Genomic DNA, 19,178 nt, shown 5'->3' with positions numbered 1-19,178 from the left:
TCTTATATAAGCCGCACCGGACTATAAGCCGCGGGTGTTTTAATGTTTTTTTTTTTTTTTTTTTTTTTAATTGTGTTTTAATGTTTAATTACCATATGTAAGGGTTCATGCACAGAGGGGATTGTCGGGAAAGAGATGGCTGTTTGAGGAAGCTCCCATTTATTAACATTTCAACAAAACAACATAACACAACACCACCTGTGTTGTTTTTTACAGTGCACACAGTGTCATACAGTGTCATACAGTGTGGTGAAAAGAGGGCAAGAGAGGAAATTAAAACTTATTATAGTTATATAGGATTTATAGTTAGAAAGAGTGCTAAAAAAGAGAGTTTTTTTTTTTTTTTTTTTGAAAAAATCCATAGATAAGCCGCACCGTTATATAAGCCGCAGGGGCCAAAAAAGCCCAAAAAACGGGAAAAAAGGTGCGGCTTATAGTCCGGAATTTAGGGTACTTCGAAAATCCTCAGATGGAAGTCAGGGAGACCGCCGAGGAGGAAACACTTGTGAGAAAGTAGGGGTAGTAAAGCTGCAAACCACAGCAGAAGCCTTTATAAAGAACATGGAGAGATTGTTTTTAACAATCAGGGGGTTCTTTGGTTCATTACAGTACTACAAAAAACAGTCTTTGTTCTGGGAGAACACCACTGCTTTTTTTTGTACACAGGGGCCACTAAAATGAACACAAAATGAAAATTCCTGATAGCTGCTTTAACTAATACACAAATTGAAAAGCATTTTTTTTTTCAATGTCAGCCAAGCCTTTAAAAACTAGCCTTGGCCTTTCAATTTTCAATTTGTCAGATAATGTGCAGTCTAGTGCATGAAATTCAAAATGTAAATTGGATTATTGAACTTAAATTTTCATTATGACCCAAATTATTATTAAATTATTATGAGGAAAAATAAACACTGTAGTGTGACTGCATTTTCATTTCATTTGAATAAAGTTAACTACAGTACTATGCTTTCCTAATCCTATGGTGGAACTTTTATTTGAGAAGGTTTTTCATAAATGCCCGTACCCTAAAATTGTAATGTTTTGCCCACTTTTCAATTACATAGTGTGTATGCTGCAGGCAGACAGCGAGAGAGAGAGGGGGGGGGGGGGGGGGACAGAGAGAGGGAGAGGGGAGAAGAGAAGTTATTTGGCCTGAGACTCTCTAGGGCCAAATATGAGTCTATGTAATGAAACATCCCATACAGGAGGCCCAGACAGCAGGCAATAACTGTAGGCTACATCTTGATACTGGTCAGGGCTAATCGCTGGGAGGACAGGAGGTGCTCTTGCCTCTGCACTTGGGAGCGGCAGCCACTGTATGGCTGGAAAGCGAGGAGTGATATATATATATATTTATAAAACGGCTCTCTCAAATCAAGCAATCTGATTGGTTCACAGCCATTGTATAATTCCAGTAACCGAGTTCAATAACCCATGGCCATGGGTTATTGGTTGCCATGGCAACTCTCTTACTAAAAGGCAGCGCTGCGCTCGAGTTGGGCTTTCCAGAAAGCTCTCAGCTTCTCAGCAAGCGCCAGGATTGGCCAATGTCAACTTCAGTCTCCAGAACGATCCAATCAAATCACCCGCACGTCTATCTTCTTGCTAGAGGTCCCGCCTTACAGTAGTGTCAAAACAAAAAGCTACTCGCTTGCAGCCAGACACATGATGGCGCAACTCTCTAGGCTTTGGTTACCTCAAAAACAAAATGGCGGAGACAGCTTTCAGATCCTTGTGAATCGATCTTCGCTTATAACTTTACTAATACTTCGCAGAAAATGATGTTTTGTACAAGAATAGACGCGGGCTAATGTCTTAACCCCTCTCTCGCGCGCCCTCACTCTTAACCCCGCATTTCTAAATAAGACGTAACGTTACTTGGTGTCGGCATACGGCTCTGGTGTCGGGCTCTGCAAAAAGGTCTCAGCAAGCGCCAGGATCTGCCAATGTCGACTTCAGTCTCCAGAACGATCCAATCAAATCACCCGCACGTCTATCTTCTTGCTAGAGGTCCCGCCTTACAGTAGTGTTTCAACTGACTCTATCAGAATAAAATGCCAGTCGGACTTATAGTATTATTATTATTATATTATTATACTTGGAAACCGTTTTATAAAAGCAATATAGCACTCGAGCAGCGTGTGTTGTGGAATATATCCCGCTGATAAGCTGTTATCCCACTCGGCCTGCGGCCTCGTGGGATAACAGCTTATCAGCGGGATATATTCACCACAACACACTTGCTCTCGTGATATATTGCTTAAATATATATATATAAATAATGTGTGTATATATATATATATATATATATATATATATATATATACTAGGGCTGTCAAACGATAAATTTTCTTAATCGCGATTAATCGTGCGATTAACTATAGTTAATCGCGATTAATCGCATCTTTGTATCGCATGTTTAAAATGCCATTATTTTGCATTGCAAAGCATTTTTTATTAGATATTAATAATTCTTACCAGTGTGTCGTGATTGGGAATCAAATGAATGCAAATAAATGTACTTCGTGATCTTGAATTTTAGATTTATTTTCAATTCAATAGAAGTGCAATGTAGACAGGAGGTCACAAAATGTCTACAAAATGCATCTTGAATAGAAAATAAATGCACAATAATTGTAAACACTCCAGAACCGATACTTCCAGCGGCGGCGCTGTGGAGCAGTCGAAACCCAAAATGACACAGCTGAAGAAGGCTGTATCTGAGCTAAAAACTTTGGCAATTCCATGTGAATAATGGCTCGGTATTGGAAACTGTGTATTGATAACGTGTATATTGCGTGAAGCCATTGGAGCCGACCTTCCAGTAGTTAGAGGACCCGCGCATCCGAGACTCTGAAGGAAGAATGAGTGATGAATGAGTCTCGCGCTAGCTATCTGGCTGCTAGCTGGCCGCTAGCTGCTCTGGTATGCTTAGCTTTTAGGTGATAGCTCAAACTTGATGTACTTCGGTGATATTTTAATTCCGTTTTACACAAGGTGCAAACTACTGCTCTTGACTTGTCCACTGTGCCATTTGGGTGTTATTTAAAGTAAAACGAGCCATTTAGAAGCGCATTGCTGTCTTTATGTCTTCCATGCCTCCACAGGCAGAAGACAGGAAACGGTTGCGAAAGGCTTGACTACAAGTACGGGTGCGACGAAGGGACAAAATAGCGGCATGCGATTAACGCGATTAAAAAAAAACGCGTTATGGGAGGCACGCATTACGCGATTACGCTGACAGCCCTATATATATATACAGTAGTATATATATATATATATACAGTGGGTTCGGAAAGTATTCAGACCCCCTTAAATTTTTCACTCTTTGTCATATTGCAGCCATTTGCTAAAAGCAATTAATTTCATTTTTTTCCTCTTTCATGCACACACAGCACCCAATATTGTCAGAAAAACACAGACTTGTAGACATTTTTGCAGATTTATTACAAAAAAACACTGAAATATCACATGGCCATAAGTATTCAGACCCTTTGCTGTGACACTTGTATATTTAACTCAGGTGCTGTCCAATTCTTCTGATCATCCTTGAGATGGGCCTACACCTTCACTGTGCTTAATTATATAGATTGGACTTGATTGGGAAAAGCACACACCTGTCAATATAAGACCTTACAGCTCACAGTGTAAAGTCAGAGCAAATGAGAATCATGAGGTCGAAGGAACTGACTGAAGAGCTGAGAGACAGAATTGTGGCAAGGCACAGATCTGGCCAAGGCTACAAAAAAAATTCTGTTGCACTTAAGGTTCCTAAGAGCACAGTGGCCTCCATAATCCTTAAATGGAAGAAGTTTGGGACGACCAGGACTCTTCCTCGAACTGGCCGTCCGGCCAAACTGAGCATCCGGGGGAGAAGAGCCTTGGTGAGAGAGGTAAAGAAGAACCCAAAGATCACTCTGGCTGAGCTCCAGAGATGCAGCAGGGAGATGGGACAAAGTTCTAGAAAGACAACCATCACTGCAGCCCTCCACCAGTCGGGGCTTTATGGCAGAGTGGCCCGACGGAAGCCTCTCCTCAGTGTAAAACACATGAAAGCCCGCATCGGGTTTGCCAAAAAACACCTGAAGGACTCCCAGACTCTGAGAAATAAAATTCTCTGGTCTGATGAGACCAAAATCGAACTTTTTGGTCTTAATTCTAAGCGGTATGTGTGGAGAACACCTGGCACTGCTCATCACCTGCCTAATACCATCCCTACAGTGAAGCATGGTGGTGGCAGCATCATGCTGTGGGGGTGTTTTTCAGCTGCAGGGACAGGACGACTGGTTGCAATTGAAGGAAAGATGAATGCAGCCAAGTACATTGATATCCTGGACAAAAACCTTTTCCAGAGTGTTCACGACCTCAGAATGGGCCGAAGGTTCACCTTCCAACAAGACAATGATCCCAAGCACACAGCTAAAATAATGAAGGAGTGGTTTCAGAACAACTCTGTGAATGTTCTTGAATGGCCGAGCCAGAGTCCTGACTTAAATCCAATTGAGCATCTCTGGAGAGACCTGAAGATGGCTGTCCACCAACGTTCACCATCCAACCTGACAGAACTGGAGAGGATCTGCAAGGAGGATTGGCAAAAGATCCCCAAATCCAGGTGTGAAAGACTTGTTGGATCATTCCCAAAAAGACTCATGGCTGTATTGGCTCAAAAAGGTGCTTCTACTCAGTACTGAGCAAAGGGTCTGAATACTTATGGCCATGTGATATTTCAGTGTTTTTTTGTAATAAATCTGCAAAAATGTCTACAAGTCTGTGTTTTTCTGACAATATTGGGTGCTGTGTGTGCATGAACGAGGAAAAAAATGAAATTAATTGCTTTTAGCAAATGGCTGCAATATGACAAAGAGTGAAACATTTAAGGGGGTCTGAATACTTTCCGAACCCACTCTATATATATATATATATATATATATATATAACATGTAGTATATATATATATATACATGCACTCATACACGCTATCACACACAAATTGATGCTGGTCACATCACTTTGACTTTACTCTCAATGTGTGTTTTCGAAAGTACAGATAGTTGTACTGATCCTATAATATTTGGGCTATAGGCCGGCTAGAGCAGAGGTTCTCAAATGTTTTTCAGCCAAGGACCCCTTACAAGATAGAAAATATACCGGGGACCCCCTCATTCTGATTTGTGATTTTGGGCTAAGCTTAATTGTTTCCACGGTAACGTGATTGACTTTTAATTTCATAGGTTTGTTATTAGAATGTAATCCATGAACCATTTTAGATTTAAAGCATAAACTATTTTCGTTGACCTATGAAGATTTTGCAAAAAAAAAAATTTTTTTTTTTTAATTACATTACATTTACATTACGTCATTTAGCAGACACTTTTGTTTTGTCCAAAGCGACTTACAATATCACAATTTGTCAACAGTACAGAAAACCACTATGCAACACAATCAATGACAGCCAAGATATTTTGATAGACTAGCACCATGTAGGAAGTAGTTTGAGAAGGAATAAGTAACATGTAGCATTTTATTTTTTATTTTTTTTACTTGCAAACTTTTCGCGGACCCCCTGGCAAAGTGCCACAGACCCCTGGGGGTCCGCGGACCCCCATTTGAGAACCACTGGGCTAGAGGACTAGCTGACCATGCTATTGTCTGTCTTGAATTTGTATTGCTTTTTATTCAGTCTTCTGTGATTTTATTTTGTGCTTATTGCATTTTACTATTGCTTGTCATTTTAATATTGACATTTTACTATTGCATTTTACCATTGCTTGCATTTTACTATCGTTTGTCATGTAATGTGTAATGTGCTTGGACCCCAGCAAGACTAGCGGTCGTCTTGGCGGCAGCTAGAGGGGATCCTTTTAATAAACAAATAAACAAAAAGCGATCCAATCCATGATGGCAACAGGAGGGCCCGTAGTACGGCAACCATTTTAGGGCATCCTCCTCCCTCAGAGTATTGGCTATCATTCCTCAGTCGTAGAGTTGTTAGTTCTTGTGTCTCATAGTAAACCGTATCGGGTGTGCTCTGAAACGCCTTCAGTCCTCACACGAAAACGTTGTCATTCTTCCTACAATACTGTTTCACTCCTCACGCGTCAGTCATCGCACAATACAGCGTCAGTCATCAGTCCTCGTTCCAAACTCCATCAGTTATCATAGCTCATACAAAACCTCTGTCAATCATCAGTCCTCGTTCCTCAGTTATCATAGCTCATACAAAACCTCTGTCAGTCATCAGTCCTCGTTCCTAAGTTATCATAGCTCATACCAAACCTCTGTCAGTCATCAGTCCTCATTCCTCAGTTATAATAGCTCATACAAAACCTCTGTCAGTCATCAGTCCTAATTCCTCAGTTATCATAGCTCATACAAAACCTAGCACAAAACGACATCACTTCTCACGCTTCTCACCATCACAGAGTTATTTTCCTCCCTCAGACAAACCTTAAAAAAAATATCTTAGCGCATAACATTTTGTTGCTCCTGTTTGTTTTTGTTCTTTCGTGTTTGACGGGGCAACGACGCCTCCGTGAATTTCACTTCCGGTTCAAAATAAAAGTGTAATAAAGTTCTGTGTGGAGGGCTACATATAGTATATTTTGAGAGACAAGCCGAGGGCCACTTAACACGTTCACTGCCGTCGACGAGTTAACTCGTAAAAAACAAAACAACGGTTGACTGCCGTCGACGAGTTAACTCGTAAAAAATAATTAAATTATTATTAAAAAAAATAATAATAATTTGACGGTGGGACGTGGATCAAACCCTTTTACGTCTCCTATAAAAATATGGGACCCACCGAACGTGTACAACCCATTCCACCGACACCGAAGATACGCACTGTAACCCCATCCGGGGCAGATCAACGTTGACTGTTGTGTTGTTGTTAGCTTAGCTTCTAGCTATTAGCTAAATAATTATATTTACAACCATAATGAACCGTGATCTGACAGAAAAGGTGTAATTTAGAGAGCGTGTGCAGCATGCCCCGCACTCGCCGCAGGCTCTCGTTATAGCCTGTTTGAGGAGACTACTCGGAGCTCAAAATCTTCCGTGGGCATCCGAATGAAGCCAAACATATTTCGGTGAGTAAAACATCATATTTTAAGCTGGAAATGAGGACCGTGGTGTAAAAAAACGAAATTCTCCTTTAACCTCTGACAAAAACAATCATTGAAAAGAAAAAATTGAACGATACAGAAATAGCTACCCATTGTAATAGGAGAGCACTCAATAAACTGCACCGTCAAACTGTTAACTTATTTGGATAGAATTATTTTTTTGGATGGAACTAGGGATTTTAACTGTTTCTTCCCAACTGCAGCTGCAACAAGGCACTTGTGTATCTAAGTTTTGCAAATAACTTTTCACAAGACCAAAACGTTCCATTTTGCATAATGTGTATCACCTATACTGTATACTTGATATTCTGTTAATGTCTTCCAAGAGGTCATAATCAAGGCTATTTAGAGGTAAAAAGCTTGTGCTATGCTAATCGAGAACTACACACAGTGTCGCATAGGTGTCCACGCATTGATTGCGAGAGAATGAATTTCCGCGTTCACCCGTGATGACGTATAATATCCGCGTCGACATTGTAGTCTCATTTAGCCGTTTGCTAGCTAGCCACCCTTTTAACGGCACATAAAAGCTTCAAAACTCATAAAAGTGGTCTTCATGTGTGAAGATGATGTTACTAAACACTGGTTCGCGTTTGATTAAGCTTGCGTTGCCCAGAGAGATTATTAGAAGCATCGCGCCAAAAACCCATTCAACACTCCCATAGGCGAAAACTGTGAAGAACCAGGGCTGTTAGCATCGATGATTTCCGGACTCGTTCCTGGAGCTCTCTATAGGACTCTCTCTGTAACAAGAGTTTTTTCATGTCTCCCCCTCTAGGTGGGAGGGAGACTCTCTCAATGCCAACAAATTTAAGGGTGGCCGCTGAGCCATGGCCTCGATCGCTATAGTGCCTTGCTATGGCGTAATCCATATTGCCATTCCTGATGGCTGCTTTATGTTCTGCTATGCGCAACTTTAAATTGCGTTTAGTCTGACCAACATAAACCATGCCGCAAGGACACTTCAATAAATAAATAACGTGGGTGGTGTTACAATTAATAATACTTTTTATTTTATACTCCTGTCCGGTCTGAGGATGAAAAAAATACCTTTGTGTTAGTGGTATTGGAACAGTGTGTGCATCTTCCACAGCGAAAATTGCCACATAGACCCTTATCAAGCCAACTGGAGCTGCTCGGCGCTCTATACATAGACCTGACTACAGAGTCCCTTATGTTGTTACCTCTTTATGAGCTCAGGGATTATATCAATAATACACATCCTACCCTCAAATTTTCAATGGTTTTTGATAAAAAAGCAAATAGATTTTTTGGATTTACGTATTTCGGTTAATGACCAAGGGGGTTTAAATACCACTATTTTTCATAAACCTACTGACAGGAACAGTGTGTTGCATGCACGGAGCCACCACCCGAAACATTTGATAGAGAATATCCCATATGGACAATTTTTACGACTTAAGCGTATTTGCAGTGATCCCATTGACTTTGAGTCAAAGTCGGATGAGATGCACGCTCGTTTCAAACAGAGGGGTTACAGAGAATCTACCATATGTACAGCCAGAAATAGGACCAACCTTGTACAAAGGGAGTCCCTTCTCAATTCCTGCAATAAGGAACCACAAGCCAATAGAATTACTTTTGTTTCTGAATATAACATTTCTTCTCAAGCCATTAAAAGTATAATTTATAAACACTGGAACATACTTAAATGTGATCCCCTCTTAGAAAATATTTTTACTCTTCCACCTATGTTTTGTTTCAAAAGAGGTAACAACATAAGGGACTCTGTAGTCAGGTCTATGTATAGAGGGCAGAGCAGCTCCAGTTGGCTTGATAAGGGTCTATGTGGCAATTTTCGCTGTGGAAGATGCACACACTGTTCCAAAACCACTAACACAAAGGTCTTTTTTCATCCTCAGACCGGACAGGAGTATAAAATAAAAAGTATTATTAATTGTAACACCACCCACGTTATTTATTTATTGAAGTGTCCTTGCGGCATGGTTTATGTTGGTCAGACTAAACGCAATTTAAAGTTGCGCATAGCAGAACATAAAGCAGCCATCAGGAATGGCAATATGGATTACGCCATAGCAAGGCACTATAGCGATCGAGGCCATGGCTCAGCGGCCACCCTTAAATTTGTTGGCATTGAGAGAGTCTCCCTCCCACCTAGAGAGGGAGGCATGAAAAAACTCTTGTTACAGAGAGAGTCCTATTGGATTTTCACGTTGAACTCAATGGAGCCTCATGGTTTGAATGAGAGCTTAGAACTAAATTCCTTCTTATAATGTGTGCTGTGTATTTATCTATTTTTTCTATATGCATATATATATATTTGATGGTCCACATATATATCTCTTTAAATATATATGTATAAATTTATTGGTCCACACATATATACTGAAATGCTTTTTACTTTTCTATTATAGCCTACTTTATGGCATAACATGTATTGTATTTTGACTGCCTTCTGATCTAGGAGATGACTCCCTGGTCTGGATGTTTTCTCCTCACTTTAGACCTCTTGTCTCTTATCATTGTGTGAATTTATATATCTAAGACAACTTCGAAGCATTAGTCTTCAATCTTTATTATTAGTGTGTCTTAACCCAGAGGTTCTCAAATGTTTTTCAGCCAAGGACCCCTTACAAGATAGAAAATATACCGGGGACCCCCTCATTCTGATTTGTGATTTTGGGCTAAGCTTAATTGTTTCCATGGTAACGTGCTTGACTTTTAATTTGATTGGTTTGTTATTAGAATGTAATCCATGAACCATTTTAGATTTAAAGCATAAACTATTTTCGTTGAACTATTTTTTCCGCGGACCCCCTGGCAAAGTGCCACGGACCCCTGGGGTTCCGCGGACCCCCATTTGAGAACCACTGTCTTAACCTGTTTTTTTTTACAGTAATGTGTATGTATAAAATATGATGTATTTGTAATCTAAATGCCTTTAATACTGGTAGAGATTGTGCACCGTTCAAGACTCTGTCCTGTTCCTTTTAGAACTGATTGACTGATTGATTTATGCGTTCAGAGGCGGGCCGTTCTATCACACGGCCCACTACAAAGGTGTGTGTGATCAATCATTTTCATGAATGAACCTGATGAAGCATCTGCGAACAGGGGCGTTGGATGTACTTTTAGGTAGAGGGTGCTGCCACCGACTCAACATTGGGGGGGACGGCTGCCGGCGCCCATAGGGCGGCGGAAAATTTGGCGGTGACCGAAGGTCGGCGCCCAAAAATTTTTGGCGACTTTGTCGCCAGATTAGAGGAATATTAATATTAAGATTAGACTGTTGTGTCATTATTCAGTCACCTTTTCTCACTCACCTCCATGTCACCACTTGCTCCCACTGCTGTGTTGGAATCCTCATTCTCTCTCCCACCCTTTTTGGACTTTTAGCCATATTTAGAGGAATATTAAATTTTAAATTAACATTAGGATTATACTGTTGTGATGTCATTATTCAGTGTCTTCTCCTCTTCTCTGCAGCATTACTCAATTTACCCTCAGGACTCAGGGACAGTGATAGCCTACCTGCTATTCCTCCCATATATCCAGGGCCGGATTAATAGTACCATGGGCCCCCGGTGCTATTCATTTTCTAAGCTATTCATTTAGCCTTTTAAGGTAGTCATAAAGATTATATCTTCCAGACTGAAATGTTATAACAGAAGTGGAGTATTGGCCAGAATTACATGAACATTTGGACACTTATTCAGCAGGTATTTTGCATGTTGCAGCCGACAGATCCTTGTGAATCGATCTTCGCTCATAACTTTACTAATACTTCGCAGAAAATTATGTTTTGTACAAGAATAGACGTGGGCTAATGTCTTCTTTGCAAAAAAAAGGCTGTTAACCCCGCATTTAACCCCGCATTTAACCCCGTAACGTTAGTTGGTGTCGGGCTTTGCAGAAAGCACTCAGCTTCTCAGCAAGCGCTGAGAATGCAGCGCTTCGCTCGAGCTGCCTGTCGGGCTTTCCAGAAAGCTCTCAGCTTCTCAGCAAGCGCCAGGATTGGCCAATGTCAACTTCAGTCTCCAGAACGATCCAATCAAATCACCCGCACGTTCTTGCGGTCCCGCCTTACAGTAGTGTTTCAACTGACTCTATCAGAATACCATGCCAGTCGGACTTATAGTATTATTATTATTATTATATTATCATACTTGGAAACCGTTTTATAAAAGCAATATAGCACTCGAGCAGCGCGTGTTGTGTCTGTTTCTGTGTGCTTGGCTCTGCTCGCGCTGCATTTCCTGCATATGGGGCAGGCCGGCGCTCTGACCCACCGTTGCCATAGAAACAACCACGTGACATAGCCTGTCACCTGTTTGTATTGGGTAAAGGGGCAGAGATGATATTGCGCCAATGTGTGAACTCCTGACATGAACTATGCATGCCTGCCTCTCCTGGCTTACAGTTGAGAATAGGTTGTCTTTCAATTCACTTGTGATGTTTAAGTCAGTCATGAGCAGTAAAACTACAGGTTTTTATACATCAACAGATACTCTTTAGTAATACTGTTGTTGTGCTCGTTATTTGGGTGAATTTAGTTAGGTAAAATAAAATATTAATAATCCAAAAATTATTAATATTTCATAAAATTATTAAAATATCAAAATATGTAATCCTTGATAAGGATTAACCTAGGGGCACCACCTGCGTTGCAGGACCTAACCTGAATCACCTAGTCTTATCTGAAGTGGGGGAGTTTCTAATCCTTAAAGGCACTGTGTGTAAGATTCTGCACTATTAAATATCCCCAAACCAATACCTTGTATATATAGAGGAGGTATAGTGATTTATTTCTGTGTTTACAACTAAGCCACGCCCCCTCCCTGTGTTGTGATGGCCCTCTGTCCTTCCCCTCTAACATCCCGAATCTGTTTACATAGAAACCCCTCCCCCGAGAAGCCGACCTAGTGAGCCCCTCCCAGCCCACAGCCCAAAACAGAATTTTGTAGACCAAGATGGCGGAACCCTGATGCGGGCATTCCTGACTTTTACATTCCCTGATCCACCTTATGCGGTTTCATACTTTAGCCAAATCGCCGCCGAAAATAAATATCTCAGACCAGAGTCAACCTTGCCGGTCTGGCTTTCACTAGATGGAGAGCCCTACGAGCAGCTATATCTGGCCTGCAAAGTGACTCGGAGCTGGCGTGTTCTCCTGTACACAGTGGTAAGTAACGTTATCGCGTTTGCATGTCCCATTTCAGTAACGTTACGCATGATAGCGAAATGTACAAGTTGTTATCGATATTGTGAATTTGTTCTGTGAATGTTGTAATCACTTGGCTAACTGTTGCTTTTCACGGCTATTCAAATGACTTTACACTGCTAGTAGCCTGCTGCAGGATTTGATTAGCTTGTCGTTCGTGTATAACTTATACACAGACATTCTGTTGACATGCATGACATAACGTTACTTCCCATTACAAATTTCGCATGCATTTTCTGTTTATAATTACGTCCAGTTGCTGTCACTATGACGCAGAACGGTATAGTAATGTGTAAACACTTAGAAAGGGCATGGAGAAAAGCTAGCTTCGCTAATGTTAGCAGTTTGTTGTTCTATTCTATCTAACTAAGCAACGTTACATTAGAAAATAGCTGTAACACCGTCCAAACAAATCAAGGTTTGGTAAAAGTATCTAATTCATGACAATGTGGAGGAACCCTGCCTTGATATCTACCAGCTACAAAATAGATGATTCAAATTAATACTAAACACGTTTCCATTTGTCTGATTTTCAAGGTGCCAGTCATCCAGTCATCCAGAAGATGACAAGATAGAAAACAAGTGGACCCACCATTATGATATTTGAGATGGAGAAATTGTGCTTTTATAGCAAACCTGTATAATACATGTTCTATCATCTTTGATGTTTAGATGTTTGCTGTCTGCAATCTTCTGTACACCAATAAAGTTGATATGACTTCATCCATGTCTCTTGGCCACTATTCTCCATTGTAACATTAGATTTGCCTAAAGCTGAGTGTGTCTAGCTACAGTAGCCTAGTGCCTACCAGTATTTGTGTTTCTGTGTATATATAGCCTACTTTATATAATAGACAGTGTATGTGATGTTTCTCAGTACATTGATTTCACAACTTCGTTTATCAGAAAAAATACTTTATTTGCTAAACTAAAATATGGGCTACACCAGGATGACGTGACCAGTTCCATCAGCTATGCGGTTCTTCAGGATGTCGACAAGATCTGCTATCGTCCTACAGCCGACCTTCCTCTCTGCGACCCTGTCTCCTCTTTGTCCCACTGGTGCTAGCCTGGCTTCAGGCATACAGCTTGGTTTGCCTGCCTATAAAATACAGCAGTGATTCAAGCGTTTGAAATTCGTTTGAACAACTGTAACAATGAGAAAATACTAGCGTTGCACTATGAATACATTTTGGCCATGTCTTGGTATTAGCAGACGAACAAAAACACAGGCTAAGCTACTCACTGTTGACAGACAGCTGTGGTTAGCTAGCGATGTCCCCAACATTGAATTGAAATCATCCTAATTTAGCTATGTCAACCTGGTTTTAGACAACGTTTTGCCTAACTGTACTTAGCAATAGGGCAGGCTATGCAAAAGGTTAGGTTACAATGTAACCTTTTCAAAATCCATGTAACCATTACATGGATTTTGATCGGTTAGCAGATTATACAAATAAGTCTTACCAAGCGGACTATTGTCAATATCCTAAAGGTTTATGACTATCATGTGAAATTTGTCATTACTCAAGCCAAATACATAGCCGAGATGCATTCGTGCTTGTTTTATGTACTTACGTCTGCAGTAGGTAGGCTATGCACAAAATAGTTGTTTATATCTCCGTTGCTTGGGAGGGAGGGAGGGAGGTGGGGGAACCAGGAAGTGCTGTGCGCTGATGGGTGGGATCGAGATTGTTTGGGTAAACAAGTTTTGTTATGGTTTGAAATAGCGACATCTAGTGGACAAAAAAATCACACACAGTGCCTTTAAGCAACAGTTCACCACAGTTATCACAAAATCACTCTGAAACAGTTGAATTCTATTAAAAGTTGACACTATTTATTATATATAAAATAATAGAGAGGTATGGGCAATACAGTCAATGAATTTCAGTTATAACTAAGTTATATTCTAAAACACTTCGATGCAATGGGGGGGAGAAAGCGTGATGTTATGATAATTTGTCTGCAGGGAAAGTGTAAGGCACCGGTTGGACACTAGGGGGAGGCAGAGTGTGTGTGTGTAAGTGTGTGCGTGGCTGTGAGACTATGCCGATCTCTACCCAAAATGGCGGACCTGGAGTGGTACGCCAGACACAAAATGGATGACAAAGGGGTGTGTGTTCGACCCCAAGATGGACGACACAGGAGTGGGTGTGTTCGACACAAAATGGAGGGCACAGGAGTGTAAGCTCGGCACAAAATGGAGGTCAGCCGACCAGTAGCTATGTGTGTGTTTTTATAGGGGAAAGGTTCGTGCACGCGCTTACGCACGTGCCCGTGGGGGAGAACTAACGCTGTTTAGATGGAAAAAGGCCACAAGGTGCTCGCTTCACCACGGTTAGGTTTAACCGACGTTTAACTGGTGAAATGAGTTCCCCTCGGCTCATAGGCTATCTTAGACCCGCTTCAGCGGCTCGGTGAAGAGTTAAATAGCTAGCGTTTAAACACTCGGATTCAGTAATGCAGGTATGAGCACAATTACAGTCAGACACAACAGTCACAGATTCATTTACAGTATCATATCAGTCAATCATGTATATCTATAGATATATATCGTCTAACTCTAAACAATTCTAAGCCCGGACTTGAGTGATCAATTCAGGTCTCTTACTTGGCGTGCACGCTCAGTCCTGCACACGCGTGTGCAGTGGTTTGTTATGGTCGGTCTCGCAAGGTTCCTCCGGCGCGGAGGGGGGGGATGCTCGTCTAGCATGCGTCCACTGTCCCGTGCAGGAAGGAAGGGGTGGAGCAATGAGAGCAGGCAGTCGAACTCAACTGGCCAAGTTGGATTCTCGGATCTGCTGTCGTCTCGGTGGAGGAAAGGAGGGCCTCACAGCTCGCTTCTTCGGGTTGAAGGCACTCGCCTGGTCGAGGCGATGCGGATCGGGTTCAGGATACCAAAGCTAGCTTAGCTCTGATGCAGGTATCGTCAGGCCTGGTTGCGGCCTTGCTGCTCAGCTGCGAGGAGGGGGGAAGGGCGGTTTGTCTCGAGTTAAACCACACGTCCTGTCGTAGCGATGTGCCACTTAGAACTTCTCAGAGGAGGACCTGTCTGTAGCGGAGGCCACGTAGGAACTAAAGATTTTCGGCTTCAAACCTGTATATAATGTGATGTGCAGGGCGTGTCTTTGCTGTAGTTGAGGGCCACACCGATTGGCTCATCTTATCTCACTGCGGGGGAACAAAAGAGTCGGCTCGGTCCCCTGTAGTTTGATCAGAGGTGTGTTATTCAACTAGCCCAAATGGCCAGTGCCTGTCTGTGGGGGTTGTGTCTCCCACTGTGTCTCCTCCAGGACAGCTAGTATTCATCCAACATGTCTTTCATTCAATGTCAGTGTTCATTCAACATGTCTTTCATTCACTGTCAGTGTACATTCAAAATGTCTGGCCCAACACTGTGCATGACCATTACACAAGAGGATCCAGCAATGGGCAGCTTGAATTACCGTCTCCGAAAAACAATGCTTTAAGGAGATCTTTTATTTTTAGATCATTGACACTTTGGAATAACCTGCCTCGAAACCTGTGTTGCATTTACAGTAAATTAACATTTAAAAAGAATCTTAAAGTTTATTTAACACTGTAAAGTATCTGTATTTGTTTTTGTGTTCTGTTTCTTTTTTTTCGATGTAATTTTTAGCTATCTTATTTGTTACTTCATTATGTATTTGTGTTGAGTACTGACATTTAATAATTTTGCACTTGCAATTGTACTATAAATTTGTTTGTATGTTTGGACCCCAGGAAGACTAGCTGGTTGCTATGGCACCAGCTAATGGGGATCCTTAATAAAATAAAAATAAATAAATAAAAAACTCCACCCAACAGGTGTGGCCGGACTGGCCGCGAAACGTCATGTGACGAGGAAAAAAATAAAAACACCAAGGCTAAATCAGGCCAGTACATTGCCACTAGCTAGCTAAATACTGTGAAGTGTGTTTTCATTTAGCCTACTACAATGAATCACGTAGTAGACTATTTGTTGTCTGTACGGTTTAGTAGGCCTACGTTGCCGTTGAAAGATAAATTAGAAATAAAGCGTTTATAGGGCCACACAGACCAGAAGATTTCGTCATGCTTCAGCCTGGGGATAAAGTGAATGCAAGGTTTGTATATTTACTCAATGGCGATGTTGCTGTGGTTTTGCTGTGAAATGTCATGCTAAAATCGCCACTGTATATATATATATATATACTGTATATGTGTATATATTGTGGTGACCACAACATAGTCTGCTAGCGATCTATAGCGGACTTGGGACAGAAACCTCAAGTGCAGTCATTTGACTCTGGTGGATTGAGCAGCTGGGCTATTTAAGCTAATCAAAGTCTCTTGTTCTTCAGTCTACGTCTCCTAGCACAGGAGGCAATTAGACCACTCTACACAGCCTGCAGCTACTAGCTAGCTTATCACAACGTGCTGTATCTCTAGATAAGGATCTGTGAATAAATGATGCCAGCGACATGCTGGATCAACTTTTACCTTCCTCATTTGTCATTCCCTACATTGGTGACCCCGACGGTTCCTGCCGTTTGTAGGAGCCATGAGCATGCAACATGGAGCTAGTTTTTGGCAACCAGCCAAAGCTACTGCCTAATTTTTTCATCTTGCTGCCCGGCTGACGGGGAGCTGCTGTTCGTCATGACTACGCCTCACGTTCCCTTTTGCCGATTGCGAGGGGACGCACGGGGGGCTACTGCTCGACTTCCAGACCTGGCCCGCTTCGGAAGCCACCACGGCCGTGCTCTGCACGGGGTTCCGGCTTCTATGCCACGGTTTGACAACGCAGAGCCTCCACCGGCTGCCATGACTGAGGGGGTGGGTCTGACGACTTTTGTCTGCCCCCTGCAACGATGACACCTCCTGCCTGGGTGTCGGCGTCGGAGACCGCCACTGCAGCTTCAACCCGGTATCAAACCATGCCACCCGGCCTGGGACCACGACATCTGGCCCAACGCCGAGCCATGCCATCTTAACAGCCGACATGGTTTCAGACTAACTTTTCTGTCTACTTGCAAGTGTCCCACACCAGTGCGGTGGGTGGGGCAGCACACACTGCTGGACTGGCACACGCTGTTGGGCCTGCGCAGTGCACACGCTGCTGGACGGCACACGCTGTTGGGCCTGCACACGCTGCTGGACTGGCACACGCTGCTGGGCCTGCTATGCCTCACACCCCAGAAACTCGGATTTATTTGGGTTTGCATGCTTGTGTGAAATGTTTGACTACAATGTATTGTTTGCCGCACTTGCGATTTATGGGGGGACCTGTGTGGTGACCACAACATAGTCTGCTAACGATCTATAGCGGACTTGGGACAGAAATCTCAAGTGCAGTCATGTGACTGGATTGAGCAGCTGCGCTATTTAAGCTAATCAAAGTCTCTTGTTCTTCAGTCTACGTCTCCTAGCACAGGAGGCAATTAGACCACTCTACAGAGCCTGCAACTAGCTTGTTTATCACTCTGTTAGCTATACTGCCCTACAAAGGAAAAAGCCAGTAACTTATTTTTTGTCAAAAATTAGTTATTATCATTTTTGTGACATTAAAGACATCCTTTGTCATGTGGAAAAATATCTTGTCTCAAATGTGTTGTTTTTTGGAGAAAATAGGGGGTCGTATTTGCAGTAACTCAAAAAAGCCCTAGTGAAACCAAGGCCAATCACTGTAACTCGAGTTACTGTACTCCTCTTTTGTTTAGCTGTGGTGAAATTGAGTTACTGTCCCGTGCCCTTTGTTTTGCATCACTCTATTTTTCGCGCCTCAAAGTTACTGTGATTGTCAGAACTCGCGGGAAAAGCTGGACACTCAAGGCTCTTTCACACACAGATCACGCAAAATTGTAGTTCGGGAAGCCCGCAAAGCCTGGCAGCCTCGCCACAGAAATTGCTTTCACACACAGGCCAGCAGGACCGCCACATTTCCGTCCCGCGCTGTGCTTTCAGGCGACATCCCCCCATCCCCCACTCCCGGGTTGAAATGGGGCGTGAACCATTAGCGAGAAGGGCATGACGTGAACATAAAGCATCGGCGCCTAGTGTGATGCGTAACATACGCGCCGGGCAGCTTCAAACAAACAACATGGCGGTCGACACAAATGCTCTAGTTTTGGTAGCTGTTCTGCAAACGCAAGCGAAGTTATTTACATTGCTATTCCACGCGATGTGCACAATGGTGGCTACCTGGAGGCAAAGGGAAGCCAAGGTAAAGGAGAACCTGAAAAGAAGCAGGGAGGAGTTTGAGAAAGGACAGCGGTCGAGGCTTAAACTCCACAAGCGGAAACATGCGATTCTTCTGGCACAATGTGCTGACCACAGAAAGAAGAATGTGGAGAAGAGAGAGACCACACGGGCCCGTGTTCTGGGCTTATGTCCTCAACCATTTCGATGAAGATGAGTGGCGGGATCATTTTCATATGTCACGAGATACTTTTGGCTTTATTGTTGAACTCATTGAGCCACACCTGAGGCGCAGGACAACAAACTGGTGACAGGCTCTGGAACCTCGGCTTCGACTTGCCGTTGCTTTGTGGTGGTATGCTACCCCATGTGAATATCGATCCATTAGTTGCATTTTTGGCATCAGTGTCTCCACTGTGTGTGTGTTGGTACGCCAAGTTACCAGAGCATTGAAGACTGATTGAAGACGGTTTATTCACCTGCCGAGTGGTGCTCGTCTTCAGGAGGCAATTGACGCATTTGCGAACCAGGGCCAGGGCTACCCACAGTGTGCTGGTGCCATCGATGGCACACATATTCCCATCATCGCCCCCCAAATCGACGCAGCAGCCTACTATAATCGGAAGGGCTGGCACTCCATTGTCCTACAAGCTGTTGTTGACCACAAA

This window comes from Poromitra crassiceps, assembly GCF_964638095.1.
Source record: "Poromitra crassiceps genome assembly, chromosome: 2".
Lineage (NCBI taxonomy): Eukaryota > Metazoa > Chordata > Actinopteri > Beryciformes > Melamphaidae > Poromitra > Poromitra crassiceps.
Note: the sequence above shows the minus strand (reverse complement) of the source record.